Source organism: Cyprinus carpio, chromosome B9 (assembly GCF_018340385.1).
Source record: "Cyprinus carpio isolate SPL01 chromosome B9, ASM1834038v1, whole genome shotgun sequence".
In the NCBI taxonomy this organism is placed as follows: domain Eukaryota; kingdom Metazoa; phylum Chordata; class Actinopteri; order Cypriniformes; family Cyprinidae; genus Cyprinus; species Cyprinus carpio.
The window spans coordinates 29,241,665-29,262,663 of record NC_056605.1 but is presented as its reverse complement, the minus strand read 5'-3'; the positions used below and the strand labels follow the sequence as shown (position 1 = coordinate 29,262,663).

The window sequence follows — 20,999 nt, the reverse complement described above, 5'->3', positions numbered from 1 at the left end:
TTTATGGCTTTAATTTAAATTTCCAGTTTAGTTAACTATACCAACCCTATATGTGACCCTGGAGCACAAAACCAGTCTTAAGTCACTGGGGTATATTTTTAACAATAGCCAAAAATACATTGTGTGGGTCAAAATTATCCATTTTTCTTTTATGCCAAAAATCATTAGGATATTTAATGTTCCATGAAGATATTTTGTAAATTTCCTGCCATAAATATATCAAAACTTAATTTTTGATTAGTAATATGCATTGCTAAGAACTTCATTTGGACAACTTTAAAGGTGATTTTCTCAATATTTAGATTTTTTTGCACCCTCAGATTCCATATTTTCAAATAGTTGTATCTCTGCCAAATATTGTGCTATACTTACAAACCATACATCAACGGAAAGATCATTTATTCAGCTTTCAGATGATATATAAATATCAATTTCGAAAAATTTACCCTTATGACTGATTTTGTGGTCCAAGTTCACATATATATGTTAATATTATACATATATATATATATAGCAGTGTATGATAGTATATATAAATATGCACACACCTACACACATACTGTATATACAGTATGAGACCAAGCGAATGTATGTATGTGAAAATGATATATCGTCTTATAGGTAATGTATATAGCAATATCACTCTTGATATAGGGCAATATATGACATTTCTACATGGGATGTTTGCTTATATTCACTGCTTTTATTATAAAGGTTATATAATTTTTCTTCTGCTGCTGCTGCTTCTTCATTGTTATAAATGTCTTATTTAAGCTTTTGAATAAGTCAATTTTCCATTATGAGGAAAAACAAAAAGACTCCGCGCAGAATGTTGGCATGAAAGTCCTTGAATTGTTTGAGAGTTGCCAAGGTCAATGAAAATTTGATCAGCATTGAAATGGCCTGGCCTGGTGAGTTTTAATCGCTCAAAAAACACTCTAAATTCCCTGCTCTTGGCCTGACGCTGACCAGAACTGAGCTATTTGCATTTTACAGGCCAGAGCGGTCACAGTTTACTTCACTGTCTCGGGCGAACTGCCAATACTGAGGCCAAAGGTAGACAGAAAGCACAATCATTGTGTGTTTTACTGTGAATATTACCGCTGACTGAGGCCTTTATCAACAGGCTTGAGTTTTAATAATATTGTAGCCTGAAGATGGAGCATAAATGGGTTAAATGTGCATAATTTTGACAACTTGATTTGGATCATTCATGTACTGCAGCAAATTTTTAACTTTTAAAAACCAAGATGCTAATTTTCAAGGAAGTAGATTTTAAATCATTTAAAAAATCTTTTTTTTTTTTTTTTGTATATTTGTTTATATATATATATATATATATATATATATATATATATATATATATATATATATATATATATATATATATATATATATATATATATCAATAAATAAATAAATAAATAAAAATATATAAGTATAAATTTATATTTTATATTTTTTTATTTTAATTTTAGTGAAAGTTTTAGTAATTTTGTTTTTGTTAATGTCATTTTTAGTACTTTCTGTTTAGATATAATTAGTTTTAGTTTGTTATTTTAATCCATAAAGTTAAACTACATTGAAATGAGAAACGTTGGCAACTAGCTGAAATTTTATATATAAAACCTGTAAATGAATTCACAATTAAAAAATATAAGAAGTATAACAATAATATATTGCTTGGGGAAGAAAAACCTGAAATATTTTCTCTAGCCTTTCATTGTGAAAGTTAGTGCAGCATCTGCACACTAAAATAAACATCAACTCCAAGTGGTAAAATTATGTAAATGATATTATATAAACCCCTATTTTCACTTAATTATGATATTATCATCATGAAAGAAAAAATAAATAAATTTAATAATATTTCCATCTTTAAAATTTGTATGTTTAATATTGCATCCATGAGGAGGACATGAAAAATGTGCTGCGTAGTAGGAATGACCCATTTACGTTAGATTGTAGCACTTGTAGTTGTCGCAGCATGATGAAAATGAATTTATGTAATGGGGTGGCGGCTTTGGAAAAAGGACAGATGAGGCTTGAGGCAACGAAAATCTCCTTCACCCTCCCTTTAGAAAAAATGAGAGGCGACCATAAACAGCACGGCCGACATTTCATATCACAAATTCATTAAACACAATCAAGATGCTATCTAAATAACTGGCAATAAATGAGTTTCCACTTCAAGCTCTGATTTTCATTCCATGTAATGCTTTACAGTGTAGAATGTTGCAGTGTTGTGTGAAATTGTGACACTGGATTTCTTAAAGTGAGGTCTAGTTGAGTGGGACCTTTTAATTTTTCTGCTTTTTAAATGATACACAAATTGATTTAACAATTGATTTAACAAATGTAGTATATGCAAATATGCACTAAACTCACAGCACATGCAATAAATGAGTTTGATGCATTCATTCACTGTGAACAGAGCCATTCTGAGTCATGGAAAACACCAGATCACGAGCTGATCGCCTGAACAAAGTGCACACTTCGCCATTTAACGTGCAGTGCAAACAGACTTGATGAAGGGATTAAGCCATATTGTGCTTTCGGTTTTAGTTCGTTTGACAGATAATGTGCCAAAATAAATGGCTCAAAACACAACTTTAAAGACTTTTCATGTTAGAATAATAAGTTTAAATATATTTAAAAAAACTACACTTTTTGCCTGGAAGACCTATCGTTTCATATCATCATGTGACCACGATGATATCGAGACAGTTTTGCAATCACGATACCACGATATTGATAATACCATTGCATCCCTAGTAGTTTGATTTTGTAATTTAAGCATTGCTGCCATACACACTGAATCTGGTAAAGCTCATGGCTAGTGGGTTTATTTGAGCTGGCTTTCTGAAGCAGTAATCGCCCCGTAAGAGCACTGCTGTGTACAAATGACCTCAAAATTACATAATCTCCTTTATTAAATTTGGATCTCCACTCTGCACAGGGCATGAAAGTTATGCTAATATAAATTAGCATTGCTTTTCCTAACCTCAAATAAACGCCACAGGACTGGTCTCAGATCAGCGTCATCCTGGTAACCTTTAGCATTTGTGCTGTGACTCAGCGGTGCCCAGCTGTTTACCCTGAGCGTATGCGCTGTGCGTATCGCCGCTTTGTGTGTTAGATCTTGTGTTTGGAGACCAGGCCTGGGGAACAGAAGGCAATGAAACCTTAATTACATCCTCCCTTATCTTGCTTCCTGCTCTCTCGTCCTCTGGAGCTGCGTGCTATCAGCACATTGAATTTGAGTGCTCTGCACACCGCCACCACCGCCTCACCTGTGGATAAACAGCGTTAGGGACCCATTGTTTGAGAAGCGTGAGCTTCGTAAAAACAATATGCAACCTTCTGCACAACCACATTTTTTCACTCATGTACCATCCTGCTTCTTCTGTTATCTTGGGGGTTTTTCATTAGCCATCTAATAATAATACCAAAACTGATTTTACAGAGGCGTAGGAACAATCTGAAAAGGGCTGGGGGAGGGGTGTTATAAAACTTATCAGCTTGTTTCATGAATTAATAACAAATTGTTGTTTTATGTAACTGGCTTTATGTGGTTTTATGTGAAAATTTTAAAATACAATGATTATTTCTGTGATGCAAACCTGAATTTTTCAGATTTTTTTTTTTTTTAATATTAATTCTGTTAATGTAATATTCTTTCAATATTGATAATAATGAGATATTTTCCTCCTTTTTGGCTGCAAAATATATTCACACAATGGATATATATATTAATTTATGAAAAAGTCCTGATATTTATGTGTGATTGTGAATTACATTTTATTAGGTACAAAATATAAATAACTAAGCAAAATAAATGCACTATTATTATTTATTAATATTTATTATTATATTCTGAAAATATATAATGAAATATTCTATACTGAAAATACCCACTACTAATAATATATAGGTCTATATACAGTATATTCTTTACCATTATAATTTTATTCTAAATATTTTAAGTAATGTCTGTGGATGTTTAACATATTTAAAGAAAAATAAATATTTTCTTCTTCATTTACTGATGTTACAGTACGTTGATGGTTTTCCCCAATTCATAAGGCCTGTATTATGCTGTACACTCATGTTAATTACAGGAGTGCTTCCACAGACTCGTGTCTCAATTCAGATGAAGTTGATTCATTTAATAGATTGTCCAATTATTAATGTCTAGTGGTTAAATGAAATCCACGGATCGTCTGGGCCTTTTAATGTGACCTTTTGTAGTTTTGATGTTTGGCCAAGATCAGTACTCAGCGCTTATTAATTTTACATCGGAAAAATAATAGAAAAAAAATCAGTCTGCACACATCTTTCACTAATTCCCAGTATTTTATTTATTTATTTATTTTCTGTCCACACATTCACTGTTACAACAGTTTTTGGATGAACAAAGAGTTGTTTGAGTAGAGGTCTTTGATTGTAGTAGTATTGATTTCATAATTAGCATTGATCATTTATAAGTAGGTGGTTTTTGGCAAAAATGAGCTGCAGCGCCTCATGGTGATAGTGAATCTCTGGCTTCTGAAACTCTTGTAGCAAAAACCACATGTTAAGTAATCAAGTTCTCATTCTGCTCTGAGCTGGGATCCAGGTCTCTGGAGTGCAGGACCCAGCTGAATTGACTGTAGTCAGTCATGAATGTATTATTTATGATCAGTGTAAATCCCTCGACATGACTCTGTGAGGAGTGCTGGGTGAAGATCTGCTGCAGCCCAGCCGAACATTGCTGAACTCATATCTAAAACCACATGATGCTGGCTGTGTTTTCATTCAAGAAGTTTTTACTTTTTAGAACTTTTTCAGAAAATCAGAAAAGTGTTCTTCATCTGTTTGTTGAGTATGTACTGTAGCATGAAGGATCACAGCCACTGGATCTATCTATCTATCTATCTATCTATCTATCTATCTATCTATCTATCTATCTATCTATCCATCTATCCATCCATCCATCTGTCTGTCTCTCTGTCTCTCTGTCTGTCTGTCTGTCTGTCTGTCTATCTATCTATCCATCCACCCATCCTGATATGTATTGTTATATTTATCAATCTATCCATCCAGCTATCTTTAATGGATTCTAATTCTACTTTCTTACATTCAGTAAGAGTAGTAATTCTAATTCTAGTAAAAGTAATTGAGTAGTAATTCTACAAATAATTGATTTAGATTTAGATTGAAAAGGCATTCTCAATTCACTTCTGAATGGCACCTGCCAGTGCAATTGCAGCTGAACAGAAACTCGCCATTCGTGCATGATATAATTCTTCTTGAGCTTTCCTTTTCTCAAACTCCAAAATATCTTATTAATCATAATGACATCTGATGTCTCCAGGTTCATTGTGCTCTGAAATATTCTCTTTGATGAAGTTATCATGCGAAGTACCACCCTACGGTGTGGAGCAGCCTGCTTAACATTCTCCATGCAAGCGTGGCCCGATAATGAGGCAACGCAGTTCAGACTCACAAATTTTCACTGTGGTCTTTAGATCCTATTAGCTCTCTCCAGAGAATCTTTCCTCACGCAGGTTACAGAGAGAAACCTGGCGGATGCAATCAAAGCCTTATTCTAATCACATAGCTGATTATAGCCATCATCTTCCGCCAACAGATTTCAGGCTTTCTGGGAAGTGTCCATCCTGATGGGATAGTTTAGAGAACAATGCACATTTCAGACGTATGCAATTCCTGTTACCATCTGTGCTGTATGGATACATTACACTATCATCAGTGAAACTCATTACCGTAGGCCCGTAACAGCCCACTGGCCAATTACAGTAAGACAATGTCTGTGATAGTGACTAGATTGAATGAACGGGATAATGATTGTGCCTTACAGATTGACTTTCTGTGTGACTGTATCACATGATACATTTGCATTTTATTTAACTTAGACTGTGTGCCACAACAGCGGCTCTTCAGATAGAAGATAAAACTAGCCTCTATACAGCTTTTATACAGAGATTTTTTTACCAGGGGAAAATTGCAAGTCTAAAATTTCTTGAAAATGTACTCACCCTCAGGCCATTCAAGACGTGGATGAGTTTTTTTTTCATCAGAACAGATTTTGAGAAATTTAGCTTTCATCACGCTCACCAGTGGATCCTCTGCAGTGAATGGGTGCCGTCAGAATGAGAATTAAAACAGATGTTAAAAACACCACAATATTTCACAAGTAATCCACACCACTCCAGTCCATCAATTAATGTCTTGTGAAGCGAAAAGCTGCGTGGTGTTAAATAAATGAATCCATCAAGGTGTTTAACTTCAAACCATTGCTTCTGACCAAAATACCTGTCCATGATCCATAATAACGCTCCTCCAGTGAAGAAGTCCATCCCCATTGTCATCTTACATCAAAATCAACTGTTTTCAACAGTTAAACAATGCTTGATCGGTGCATATTTCTCTCCTGATTCAGACGAGATGACTTTTTCACTTGAGAAAATAATATTATGGATAGAAGATTCATATTATAGCCAGAAGCAACGGTTTGAAGTTAAAAATGTCTTAATGATGGTTTACTTTTTCTAAACAGCTTTTCACTTCAGTATGTTAATTCAGTATGTTTCACTTCAGTATGTTAATTGATGGACTAGAGTGGTGTGGATTAGATGTGGATTACCGTGATGTTTTCATCAACTCTCATTCTGACGGCACCCATTCACTGCACCCATCCATTAATGAGCAAGGGATATAATGCTAATTACTCCAAATCTCTTCCCATGAAGAAACAAGCTCATCTACATCTTGGATGGCCTGAGGGTGAGTACATTTTCAGCAAGTTTTCATTTTTGGGTGAACATTTCAAAAAGCACATGCAATGAAAATGTCTTTGAATTTAGCAATCAAGAACAAATGAGTGGTCATTTTTTGGTTTATTTTACCTGTAAGTGAGACAGCATTGTGTTACAACAGATAATGGTTTATTACTTTGTTTCCCCCATTGATTTTCCCACTTGAGAGCTAGCCGTTATTTCTACATTTCATGCATGATGTGAGACATCAGTTAATCTTTCGTGAAGCCCTGATATTATTGGCTCGGAGCTGCGCAGTTGTTTCGATACGAGGCGGTGCTTGCAGTCACACTTTGCTGAATTACAAGTTCAATTCCTGACATTATTGTGCCAGAGGATTATAATGAAGAGAGCCTTGTCTCAGATTTTAGACTTACTAAAACAAATTATGTGATTGTAATAGGCTTTGAGACAGATTTCTCCATCTTTCACTTCCATGTGCACTTCTGTTTGTTCAGAAATGCATTTCATTTGCAAATGCAGACATTCCCAGTATGTTTGTTGGCCGCCTCCAAAGTCCTTTTAAAGAAATTCTTCAAAAATATAAATTCCGTCATTATTTACTCATTCTGGTGCATGAAGCCATATGGAGAATTGCGTCTCCTCCTCCTCATACTTTCTCTGCTATATCTCATTATCGTGTCTGTGCCAATGCATAGAAATATAGCCTTTGTGTTTTGTTTCTATACTAATCATTAATCTCACTATAGATCTCTTATAGCATGACGTGCAAACTTATAATACGTTTGATATATTCTCTTACAATTCCATTGAATGGCTGAATAAAACATGGTCAATTTGTAAGACAAGATCGATTCGCTCAGTGTTTGAGTGTGTGTGTTGAAAATGAGCATCACTGAACAGTAATAAGTCTACTGCGGTGAAATAAGCATCATAATGAAACTAGTTACTCAAACTCTAAAAATGGTTTAACAGTGTAAAGAAATAGATCACCCCAAAAATGTAAATTCTGTCATCATTTGATCACCCTCATGTCATTCCAATCCTGTGCGATCACAACATTTCACAAATATACTGAGAGAACTAAGAATATCATGAGAACCGGTTACTTTTGATGTGTGATGTGACACGTCTAATGGTGCTATTTTTGATTTGAGATTAACAGTGAGCTTTGCTTCAGTCTGTTAATCTCACAAAGCTAGTGTATGGCTTTAGAAGGCTTGTATATATTGCATTCAAGTCTTGTTTTGAAGCATCCATTTCCATGCGCTTTCATTATATGGAAAATGTTGCAAAACTGAACCTTTTACAGTATGTACCACAGAGTCCAACTACATAAGGGGAAAATGCACTACTGTTCAAAAGTACCGTTCTACCCATCAAGGCTGCATTTATTTGATCAAAATATAAAGTAAAAACAGAAATATTGTGAAATATTATTATATTAATAACAGTTTTTTATTTGAATATATTTTAAAATGTGATTTATTCCTGTGATGCAGAGCTGAATTGTTAGCTGTATTTACTCGTGTCACATCAAGTTTGTTTGTTTGTTTATTTATTTATTTTCAGCATTGTATTTTTTCTAACTATGTAAAATCTACTCCATACCAACCATTTTTTGTCAAATACCTTAGCATAATCAGTTCATTAATACAAATTCTCAAAACTTTTACCAGTAATTTTTAATCATTATATAACGTAGCATACATATAGCATTTATGATCGTTTTTTATTATTATTATTATTATTATTTTATGGCATTTAGTCTGTGGTCTCTCCTTAAATTCTGTACCAGTACCAATGTTTTTATTAAGAAATCATTTTAATATGCTGATTTGATGCTCAGGAAACATGTCTTATAATTTTCAATGTTGAAACAGTTGTGCTGTTTAATATTTTTGTAGAAAACCATGAGAAGCCATGATTTTATTTCAGGATTCTTGATGAAAGGAAAACTCAAAAGAAATATGAATATTTTATAACATAAATGTCTTTAATTTTAATCAATTTAATGTGTTCTTGCTGAATCTAAGTATTATTTAAAAAACATTTTGAATTATATTATAAATGATGACAGCGCTTCAATTTTCAGTAGAACTGAAAGGCACAAGAATTAGGTTAAATATATTTCCAATTATATTGTCTTAGTCATGTTTATTAAATATGCCTGGAACAGATTTATCTGGCTATAAAGGGCTCTATTTCCTGCTGATTTCAGCCAGGCTCTTTGATGATGAATGTGTGAGCTAGTAAATCATTTCTCCACCGCAGCAGCAGTTTGAGTGTGTTGTGTCCATAGCCGCAGAGCTTGGTGAGTGAAGAGACTCTCAGATAGCAGACAACAGCTGCACCATCTGCTGCGGCTTTAATGACTACCTGGGACAGAGAGAGAGAGACACCCACATGACAGAGACACACAGATGGAGAGAGGGAAAAAAGAGCTGAACTGGACCTGAGAAAGGAGAAGAGGGACAACAGAGATACAGAATTAATATGAGAGGAGAGGATTAGATAAACTCATCATATGAATGTGAGATGAAGCGGTTTATCAGCATAAAAATCGAACCCCGTTTACCTATCCAATGCACATGTATAGTTTTGTTGTGCATGATTCGTTGGTGCACATTATTCAGTATTTTTCCACTGACAGCCTTTTAAAAGCTGTATATTTTTTACTTATTTTAATGCATCATAAATATCAAAGACATTGACTTAAAGTTTAGCTGATGTACCTTTCTTAAATTTGTCAAAAAAACTGAAATTATATTTTGAATCCCAGATTATCAATGAGGTTAGGTTATTATTAATAATAATAATAATAATAATAATAATAATAATAATAAATAAATTTAGTCTCTGGTGAAACTGAGCCATCATGAGTCAAACGAAGAATAATCATGAACAGGAAAGATTTCATATTCCACATTATTTCTAGATCACTAATCAATTTTGTGGCTCTTTCACAGACAGTCAGATGTTCTTCTTCCATTGCTGGAGAACATGAACATCAAGATTTATTCATGTACTGTAGCTCCACATTAAAGTGTGAGAGAGACATTAAATAGGCTACAAAAACATTTTACGAACATTATTATGCTGAAAACACAATTTGTAATAAGACAAGAGCAAAATAGATAATTTTCATGATTGGTTTCAGATTTTTTGACCCTACCATGTTTTGTTTGCAGTTTCACCAGCCAATCAGATTGGACTTTCTGGGCCATTTTTCCTTTTTTTTTTATTTCAGTGATTGTGCTGTGGGCGATCAGTGGATGTGTGATACTGTGGCATCAATATATCATGCCACACTAATGCCTTCTGGACAATATGAGGCACTTTCTGAGATGGTTAAGAGAGGAAAGATTTGGCATTTAGGACTCGTGAGTGTGTGAGATGTCCCTCGAGGGAGACAGTCCTGGCCTGGAGAATTCAACATGTCTTGACACAGGCCTGCGCTCTCATCTTTACTAAGAGTTAGTCTCACGGGTCTCATCGCCACAGTGTGGGAGAATATGCAGCCGAGCCAATCCTGACCAACATGTTTATCAGTCCAGAGTGAGGAAATGAAGCAATATTCCCGAGCCCGGACTACGTTCTCTTTCAAAGGAGATTCGTGTTTACTTGACATTTGGAATCAGATTTGGGCTTTGACATTTCCTGGGAGAGGAGGATGGTGCACACTGTATGGATACATTATTCAGAAGAGACGGCTGTGGTCCTGTCTTATTGCATCACATTTCTATCACCATATTGTTAGCGGATTTTCATTTGTTACTCATGAGAAGTCATTCGGCTCTTAAGCGTTATAAAGACAGAAGCTGTTTCACTTCTTGAGATAGTAATCGATCAGATCATGAATTTGTGGGTTGATTTGGTTTGTTGAAAAAAAGAATATTTATTTGCACTTATTCCATATATTAATAAATGTATTTATTTTAAATAATTAAATACTCTTTTTAAAAATATATATATTTTATAACATTATGCATGTCTTTCCGGTCTCTTTTGATCAACTTAATGCTGAATGCTAATTTCTTTTAAAAAATCCTAATGACATTTGAACAGTTGTTTGTGTGTTCATTCATTCATTCATTCATTCATTCATTCATTCATTCATTTTATTATTTTGTAACATTTACTAATCTAATTTGTTAACATTACTATATAAATAATGAACACATTACACACATTACAAACTACATTTTTATTAGCATTTATTAATCTTTAATGTTAATATCAACATTTATTAATGCGTTTTTAAGATCAAAAATTGTATCTGTTAACATTAGTTGATGCACTGTGAACTAACATGAACATGGATTCTTTTTTAAATAATAATAATAGTTAATAATAATAGTACAAAAGAATAATAAAAGCTTTTGTTGGTTTATTTTTAGTTAATGCATTAGTTAATGTTAGTAATAAATATTTTATTATTTATTTAATTTTATTAATTAATTTATACATTTATATATTAATTTTTATAAAATTAGGAATATATTACAGAATGGCTGTATTCTGAGTCAGTACTGGTCAGATTCTGGTCAGGTTGATATTTTAATTTTCCAGAAGTCGCTGAACATGTCTAGCATGGAGACTTGGATGGCAATGTATGGAAATCAAAACTTTTGTAATAAATTCAATATTTTTCTGTGTCAGATCATTAAAACTGGTAGCCTGGTTCTTGAACCAGCAGGTGTGGGTCTGGGTCTCGGGGTCAGGTTTTGTTCTGGATCCGGGTCTCGAGTGGTCTACCTTGACTGGAAATGTCAAAGCTGCACATTATTTCACAAAGTCTCACATTCACTGTCGGCTGTGAGCTTCAGGAGAAACTTCAGCAGCTGTTAAATATGTGAAATCTGTGTTTACTTCTTTTCCATCTGAAATCCATTGGCATAAAAATAGTATGGGTTGTTAAAAAGAGATAATTTTACTAATAATGATAGTATTACCACAGCTTCTATATATAAATATTACCAGAATAAAATATGGTTTAAATTAGTAGGCAAGAGACCTGTTTCATCACAAGTTAGTTTTGATATAGTGATCATTCATTCATTTAGTCAATCATTCATTCAGTCAGTTAATAGTCAGAAGGCTTTCACATTTTTATTTTTTTTATTTTATTGATTTATTCAGTAAAGTTCATAGCCTTTTGTACATGATTATTAGTTAATAGGCTTTAGCTAATAATAATAGTAATAATAATGATAAGTATTAGTATTATTATTATCATTATTACTATTATTTTTTTATTAAATAGTCAATAGGCTTTAGTTGACCATGTTTATTTATTTTTTTGTTTATTTGTTTACCAATATACTTTTGTTGACATAACATTTATTTATTTAGATTTAGTTGAAGTCAGTCTAAAACTTACAATATATAATGTATAAAATACAATTCATTATATAACTATATTACAGTAGTTATATAGTAGTTTAAATATATCAATAAAATTTAAAATGAATAATGAATACAATTAATAGCAGTTGGAGTAAAGATGGCGCCGCTGAGTTCGGTCGCCGTCCAGGTCGCTCCGCTTAGATTGTGTTTTTATTTACTTTTTTACCTACTTTTGCTTTCTTTTTTTGCACACATAACCTCTGCACTGATAACTTACGACAAAGGACATTGGATACCGCTTCACTAACCTGTTCCAGGACACTTTATCCTCCAACCCATCGTGGCCATCTGAGATTCTCCGGAACACCGAGATGAACAATGGCCACCTGAATAACCACCCGAGGCGACGGATCAAGAAACACCGCGGGAAACGTGCTGGGGTCCGCAACAGACTGAGAAAAAGAGCTCACAGTCCTCCTCTACCGAGCATTCTGCTCGCCAATGTCCAGTCTCTGGACATTGGCGAGCAGAAGGGGGAGTCGTGGCCTAATGGTTAGAGAGTCGGACTCCCAATCGAAGGGTTGTGAGTTCGAGTCTCGGGCCGGCAGGAATTGTGGATGGGGGGAGTGCATGTACCCATCTCATCTAAGTTCTCTCTCTCCTTCAATACCACGACTTAGGTGCCCTTGAACCCCCCACTGCTCCCCGGGCGCCGCCGCAGCATAAAATGGCTGCCCACTGCTCCGGGTGTGTGTTCACGGTGTGTGTGTGTGTGTTCACTGCTCTGTGTGTGTGCACTTCGGATGGGTTAAATGCAGAGCACTAATTCTGAGTATGGGTCACCATACTTGGCTGAATGTCACGTCACTTTCACTTATTTTTTTGGGGGAGTCGTGGCCTAATGGTTAGAGAGTTGGACTCCCAATCGAAGGGTTGTGAGTTCGAGTCTCGGGCCGGCAGGAATTGTGGGTGGGGGGAGTGCATGTACAGTTCTCTCTCCACCTTCAATACCATGACTTAGGTGCTCTTGAGCAAGGCATCGAACCCCCAACTGCTCCCCGGGCGCCGCAGCATAAAATGGCTGCCCACTGCTCCGGGTGTGTGTTCACAGTGTGTGTGTGTGTTCACTGCTCTGTGTGTGTGCACTTCGGATGGGTTAAATGCAGAGCACGAATTCTGAGTATGGGTCACCATACTTGGCTGAATGTCACGTCACTCACTCTAGTCACTCACTCACTCTCACTCACTCACTCACTCTAGAATAAGATGGACGATCTTAGAGCCAGGATAAGTTTCCAACGGGACATTAGGGACTGTAACATCCTTTGTTTGTCTGAAACATGGCTCACGCCCTCGGTCCCGGACGCTGCTGTAACGCCGTCTGAAAACTTCTCTGTTTTTACGGATGGACAGGACAGCCGAGGCCGGTAAATCCAAGGGTGGAGGAGTGTGTTTCATGATTAACAAGAAATGGTGTGACCCCAGGAATATCTCCACTCTGTCGCGCTCCTGCTCGCCTCATCTGGAACATTTATCTATTATTTGCCGCCCATTCTATCTTCCCTGGGAGTTTTCATCGATCATCGTTACTGCTGTCTACATCCCACCACAAGCTGACACCGGTTTGGCTTTGTCCGAGCTTCACGATGCGCTCAGCGGCAACATCAACAAACATCCTGACGCTGCTGTTATCATCGCTGGGGACTTTAAAAAAGCCAACCTCAGGCAGGTTATGCCTAATTATTATCAACATGTGTCCTGTCCAACCAGAGGACCGAATACACTGGATCACTGCTACACTCAGTTTAAGCATGCCTACAAAGCTCGCTCACTACCGGCTTTCGGCAAATCGGACCATGCCGCCATTTTCCTCACACCGGAATATAAACAAAGGCTCGTTCAAGAACCCCGGTGTAGAGGGTGGTGACGCGCTGGTCCGCCCACTCAGAAGCCATGCTACAGGCGGCTCTTGATGACGTAGACTGGGACATGTGTTTCGGGCAAGTTCATCTGACGTCAGCGAGTTCACGGATGTAGCATTAAGCTTTGTAAACACGCTAGCCGAACAAGCTACGGATACAATATCTATAAGGACCTTCTCTAATCAGAAACCTTGGGTGGACAGTACAATCCGTGCAGCAGTAAACAAACGCACTGCTGCTTACAACGCCGGTCTTTTGTCGGGAAACATGAGTGAGTACAAAGCATCGTGCTATGCTCTCCGACGCGCAGTAAGAGCCGCCAAACTCCGATACAGGGAACGAATAGAGTCTCATTTCCAGCTCAATGACTCCCGACGCATGTGGCAAGGACTAAGAACCATCTGTGCCTTTGGAAATAAATCCTCTGCAGAGGTGAGAGCAGATCCGTCGCTGGCTGACGAGCTAAACACTTTCTACGGCCGCTTTGAAAGCAATCTGGAGCAGCGCGAGTCTGCCGATCAGCGCGTCAGGAAGCAGCATTCAGAGCAGCGATAATCATGTAATCACCGTGTCTGAGGACGAGGTTCGGAGGGCTCTAAAGCGAGTGAATGTCAGGAAAGCAGCCGGACCTGATGGGATTTCTGGCCGTGTTCTGCGGTCCTGTGCTGATCAGCTCGCTGGTTTGTTTACATCCATCTTTAATGAGTCTCTTGCTACATCGGTGGTTCCCACCTCCTTCAAAAAATCTGTCATCATCCCTGTGCCTAAGAACAATAACCCCTCTTGCCTGAATGACTATCGTCCAGTTGCCCTCACATCAATAGTCATGAAGGTCTTTGAGGGACTGGTTAAAAACTTCATCAGCTCCTCCATCCCGGATACTTTGGACCCTCTTCAGTTTGCTTATCGCCCCAACAGATCCACTGATGATGCCATCTCTCACATCCTGCACTCTTCTCTCACACACATTGACAGCAATAACAGGAACTATGTAAGGCTGCTATTTATCGACTATAGCTCAGCTTTCAATACTATAGTCCCCATCACGCTAGCTTCTAAACTCATGGACCTCGGCCTGAATTCTTCACTATGCAACTGGATTCTTGATTTCCTCACCGGCAGACCTCAAGTGGTGAAAGTAGGCCAGTTCACCTCTAACTCCATCACCCTGAACATAGGAGCTCCACAGGGCTGTGTCCTGAGTCCCCTGCTCTACTCTCTCTACACACATGACTGCGTGTCTTCCCACAGCTCCACATCTATTATTAAATTTGCTGATGATACTGTGGTTCTGGGCCTCATTTCCAACAATAATGAGACCGCATACTTGGTTGAGGTAGAGAAATTAACATCATGGTGCCAGGACAATTGTCTCTCTCTGAATGTGAGCAAAACTAAAGAGCTGATTGTTGACTTCAGGAAGAGACAGCAGCAGCCCTATACCCCTCTTATGATCAACGGGACCCCTGTGGAGAGGGTGAGCAGCTTCAAGTACCTCGGTGTAAACATCTCCGAGGACCTGACTTGGACTACACACATTCAAACTCAGGTTAATAAAGCCAGGCAAAGACTGTACCATCTGAGACAGCTGAGAAAATTCAGGGTTTCACCTGCAATCCTGAAAACTTTCTATTCAGGGGCCATAGAAAGTGTATTGACTCAGTGTATATCAGTGTGGTATGGGAAAAGCTCCAGTCATGACTGCAAAGCCCTGCAGAGAGTTGTGCGCTTAGCTGAGCGCATCTCAGGGTCTGCTCTCCCCTCTCTGCAGGACATCTACCTCAAACGCTGCAAAAGCAGAGCTGTTAAAATAATCAAGGACTCCATTCACCCTAGTAACCATCTCTTCACTTTGCTGCCATCTGGTAAGCGTTTCCGTAGCCTGATGGCTAAACTGAGAGACTTAGGAGGAGTTTCTTTCCCCAGGCCATCAGGCTCCTAAACTCAAAACCAGCCTCTTAACATCTTCATGTCTCCACTTAATATTCACTTTATCAGTAAGATATTCATCATTCACTACCTCACATTGACATACTGTAAGTGTCAACCTGTTTGCACATTTGCCTCTTGTACATTCCTGTGTATCTTATTATTTAAGACTACAGTTTACTTTCATGCACATTATTTTCCACTATATATTTAATTCTACAGTATACATCTCTTTATATATTTTATACTTATATTTTTATTGTTTACTTTTATTTCATTCTTTCATAGCTATATTTATGTATATTTTCATCTGTGTTGTATTCTTTAATAATTGCACTGTCCATGGAGCGGACCTGACTCACATTTCACTGCTGGTTATATATGCTCTATATAATTGTGTATGTGACAAATAAAAATCTTGAATCTTGAATCTTGATTTATACACACAGATAGTGGTAATAAAACCATTGGATTTTTTTGTGTGGACATGAAAAATCAAGTGGCTGTAGCAGCATGTCTAGAATGTCAAAATAGACAACGCAACACATGGGAAGTTTTGTTGATTCAAAGCAGAGCGGTTTAGTTTTAGCATGCCGCTTGCATCCCGCATAGATCACTGCACTTCTATCAGTCTGGAAAGCATTCAGTTCTGTGATTAAACCACAGAGGTGGACGATCAGTGATCACATTCCTCCACACTTGCCCTCTCTTTCTCTTCCTCCAATCTACGGCACGTCCTTGGCCTGACTGATGTCCTGCGAGTGAACAAACCACTGCCTGTCTGACCATTGCGATTACAGATGAGATTTCCGGTTTCCATCTGGCTTACGTCTCTTATGGCAATTACATATCCAAGAAGAATGAATGACACTCATTTTCCACAACATCTGCACACTTCTGTCCCCTCTCTGTTTGAGATGTGATTGTTTGTCTTGTAGAGTCATCTTCATATGTGTGTTTGTTCTTTTGTGCACATTTATTTATTTATTTATTTATTTATTTGTACGCCTTAGTTGACATTTATTTATTTTGCATATATATGTATTATTTTTAGTTTATCAATAGTCGGATATATTTATTTATATATTTTTTTGTTTGTTTGTAGGCTTTAGTTGACATTTATTTATAGTTAGCTTGCTTTAATTAGTGTCAATTTATTTCTTAATTTATTTCTTTATTAGTCAGAATCAGACAGACGGTCGGCGCGCATGGTCTAAAATGGCTGTCCCTATTCTCTTAATGAGTAATGGGTGTGTTTTTGGGCATAACGTGCAATAAACCAATCAGAGTCTCATCCCCCATTCCCTTTAAGAGCGAGTTGCGCTCGCGCCATGGGGGATTCGCTATTTAAATGGTGGAATTTTAACACGTTTCTAGAGAGCAAACAGAGCTTCTCACGCACGAGCAAATAGGTAGCTTAATTCTGATACATGCAATGACTATCCATTATGACATGTACTGTATGACATTTTTATATTTATTTACAAAATACAAAATAATATTCTTTTACACTGCAGTCCTTTAATTTTTAATATTTGCCATGTTTGTGTGCTGCTGCGTGTACCTGTGTGTAATAAGCAATGTGAGCGCGCGTTGTGGACCCGCCCAGAGGCCCATTTTCTACTAACGCCCTCTTTAAATAACAAAAAAAAAATATTGCACCATTGACTTTAGGACCAGGTTAAAGTTGGTCTACGGCACAGTCTATTTTTAGTTCCTCAAAATAGCAACGCACCAACAATGCGCCTGAACACACCTATTTTTCAGACCAGCATGCCCATGGGCACAAGAATGGGAGCAAATGCATTTGCTATTAAAACAACATGGTGCAGGACGGAAAAATGAAAACTACGTTATGTCAAAAAACTTGCGCCACATTGCGCCGGGTGTTTGATCGGGCCCCATGTGTTTATTTGTTTGGTTAATAGTGGTTATTTATTTATTTGTTTGTTTGTTTGTTTGCATTTATTTTTTGTTTATCAGTTATTGTAGTATTTATTTATGCATGTTTTGTTTGTTTGTTTGTAGACTTAAGTCGACTTTTATTTATAGTCAGTATGCTTTTAATTGATGTCTATTTATTTTATTAATTTATTTATGTTTTAGTCAGTAAACTTTTTTTACATTCATTCATTCATTCATATATAGTAGTCATAAAACTCTTATTTTCATTCATTTATTATGTTTGACCATTGCAATTACAGACTGAATGAAATTAACCAGACCTATTACGAAACAGTCTCCATCTGGTTTACGTCTCTTATGGCAATTACATATCCAAGAATGGATGACACTCATTTTCCACAACATCTGCACACTTCTGTCCGCTCATATATCTGTTTCTCTCTGATTGAGATGTGATTGTCTTGTAGAATCATCTGCATTCTGCAGTGCCGCTGTGTACATATATATATTCTTATCACAGCGTGTCCCAGACATCGGCCCAATCAATTCCTGTCATGCTTCATTCTCCCCAGAGCTTTGACTCATTAAAATACTTAGATGGAGTTTTGTAGCTCCTTTTTTGTCGCATGCGATTTCATGTATTTTTTAAATGGTGGGAAAGAAGTCACTCTCACCATGGTTTATTTCCACAGGCGATCTGGACTTCCAAGCAATAATCATATTTGAAAAACTATGTGAGAGCTCTCTGGCATATTTTAAGAAGACACAGTCTCCTTATTTAAAATTGATCTATTCCTTTATTGTAGAAATTACAATTATGATGACAAATCTTGGGCCTAGCTGGAACGAAAGCGGTAGGCAGGCCTCCAGTGAGCTAATGTTTATAGAGAGGATTCACGCTGTAATCAATCTACAAATAACACCTGTGATATTGGATATGGATGCAGCTGTGTTTTCATTTGTGAAAGGTTGGCTCTCCTTGTTGTTCATTAAAACTGGCTTACACAGCATTAAGGCACCCGAAATATTGCAGCAACATTGATTTATTGTAATCTGCCTTTGTGCATAAGCGTTTTTGTGTGTTTTTGATTTCCTTTGTTTAATTTGTCGCCGCTACATCCCGACGGATCAGACGGCTCTTATCTTAAGATCACCTAAAGTTCTCTCTCTCTCATGCGTTCATCAGTGAAGTGAATGATAAATTAAAAAGCAGAGGTGAGAAGTTTTTTTGAAGCAGGTGCATGTTGATGGATCTTTCTGCTGAGAAATGTAAGTGTTTTTTTTCTGTTGAGCTGAAATTAATATGCCACTCTCAGTGCACAGATAGCTCATATATTATCAGCCCTTCAGGTTTTTGTGCAATCTTAGGGAGACAATTTGCCATAATGCAGCATTCTCCTCAGACTCAGGCCCTTCCTGATTTCCTATTTTTTTGCATGTTTGTCACACTTTAATGTTTCAGATCATCAAACGAATTTAAATATTAGTCAAAGATAACACAAGTAAACACAACATGCAGTTTTTAAATGAAGGTTTTTATTATTATGGCAAAACAAAATCCAAAACTACATGGCCCTGTGTGAAGAAGTGTTTGCCCCCCTGTTAAAACTGTGGTTTATCACACCTGAGTTCAATTTCTCTAGCCACACCTGTTCTCCATCAAGAAATCTATTAAATAGGACCTGCCTGACAAAGTGAAGTAGACCAAAGGATCCTCAAAAGCTAGACATCATGCAGATATCCAAAGAAATTCAGAAACAAATGAGAAAGAAAGTAATTGAGATCTATCAGTCTGGAAAAGGTTATAAAGCCATTTCTAAACCGTTAGAACTCCAGTGAACCACAGTGAGAGCCATTATTCACAAATGCCAAAAACATGGAACAGTTGGAGAAGCTTCCCAGAAGTGTCCGGCTGACCAAAATTACCCCAAGAGCACAATGACGACTCATCCAAGAGGTCACAAAAGACCCCACAACAACATCCAAAGAACTGCATGCCTCACTTGCCTCAGTTAAGGTCAGTGTTCATGACTCCACCATAAGAAAGAGACTGGGCAAAAAATGGTCAGCATGGCAGAGTTTCAAGACGAAAAACTGCTGCTGAGCAAAAAGAACAAGAAGAAAACCACTGCTGATCAGAAAAAAACCCTTGATGATCCCCAAGACTTTTGGGAAAATACTCTGTGGACTGACGAGACAAAAGTTTTGGAAGGTATGTGTCCCATTACGTCTTGTGTAAAAGTAACACCACATTTCAGAAAAAGAACATCATACCAACAGTAAAATATGGTGGTGGTAGTGTGATGGTCTGGGGCTGTTTTGCTGCTTCAGGACCTGAAGACTTGCTGTGATAAATGGAAACATGAATTCTGCTGTTTAACAAAAAATCCTGAAGGAGAATGTCCGGCCATCTGTTCGTGACCTCAAGCTGAAGTGAACTTGGGTTCTGCAGCAGGACAATGATCCGAAACACACCAGCAAGTCCACCTCTGAATGGCTGAAGAAAAACAAAATGAACACCTTGGAGTGGCCTAGTCAAAGTCTTGACCTGAATCCTACTGAGATGCTGTGGCATGACCTTAAAAAGGCAGTTCATGCTCAAACCCTCCAGTGTGGCTGAATTACAACAATTCTGCATAGCTGAGTGGACCAAAATTCCTCCACAGCGCTGGAACAGACTCACTGCATGCTATCGCAAACGCTTGAATGCAGTTGTTGCTGCTAAGGGTGGCCCAACCAGTTATTAGATTTAGGGGGCAAACACTTCTTCACACAGGGCCATGTAGTTTTGGATTTTGTTTTCCCTTAATAACAAAAACCTTCATTTAAAAACTGCATAAAAAATGTTGTGTTCACTTGTGTTATCTTTTGCTAATATTTATATTTGTTTGATAATCTGAAACATTAAAGTGTGACAAACATACAAAAAAATAAGAAATCAGGAAGGGGGCCAACAATTTTTCACACCACTGTAGTTATATATATATTCTCAACAAAAGTTATATCATCTCAATGATACTAAAACAACACTGCAAGCAATATTTTCCTTTAAATATGAAGAGGATTGGAAAATGAAACAGGCCAAATTTGAACCTTTGTCCAGGGACGAAAATGC

General features: G+C 37.1%; 1 protein-coding gene across 8 annotated transcripts in view; it reads left to right on the top strand.

Moving 5' to 3' along the window:
- LOC109087828 (beta-1,3-galactosyltransferase 1) overlaps window positions 1-20,999 on the top strand; it is a 141,279-nt gene that overhangs the window by 93,467 nt on the left and 26,813 nt on the right. The gene's annotated exons all lie outside the window — the stretch shown is intronic.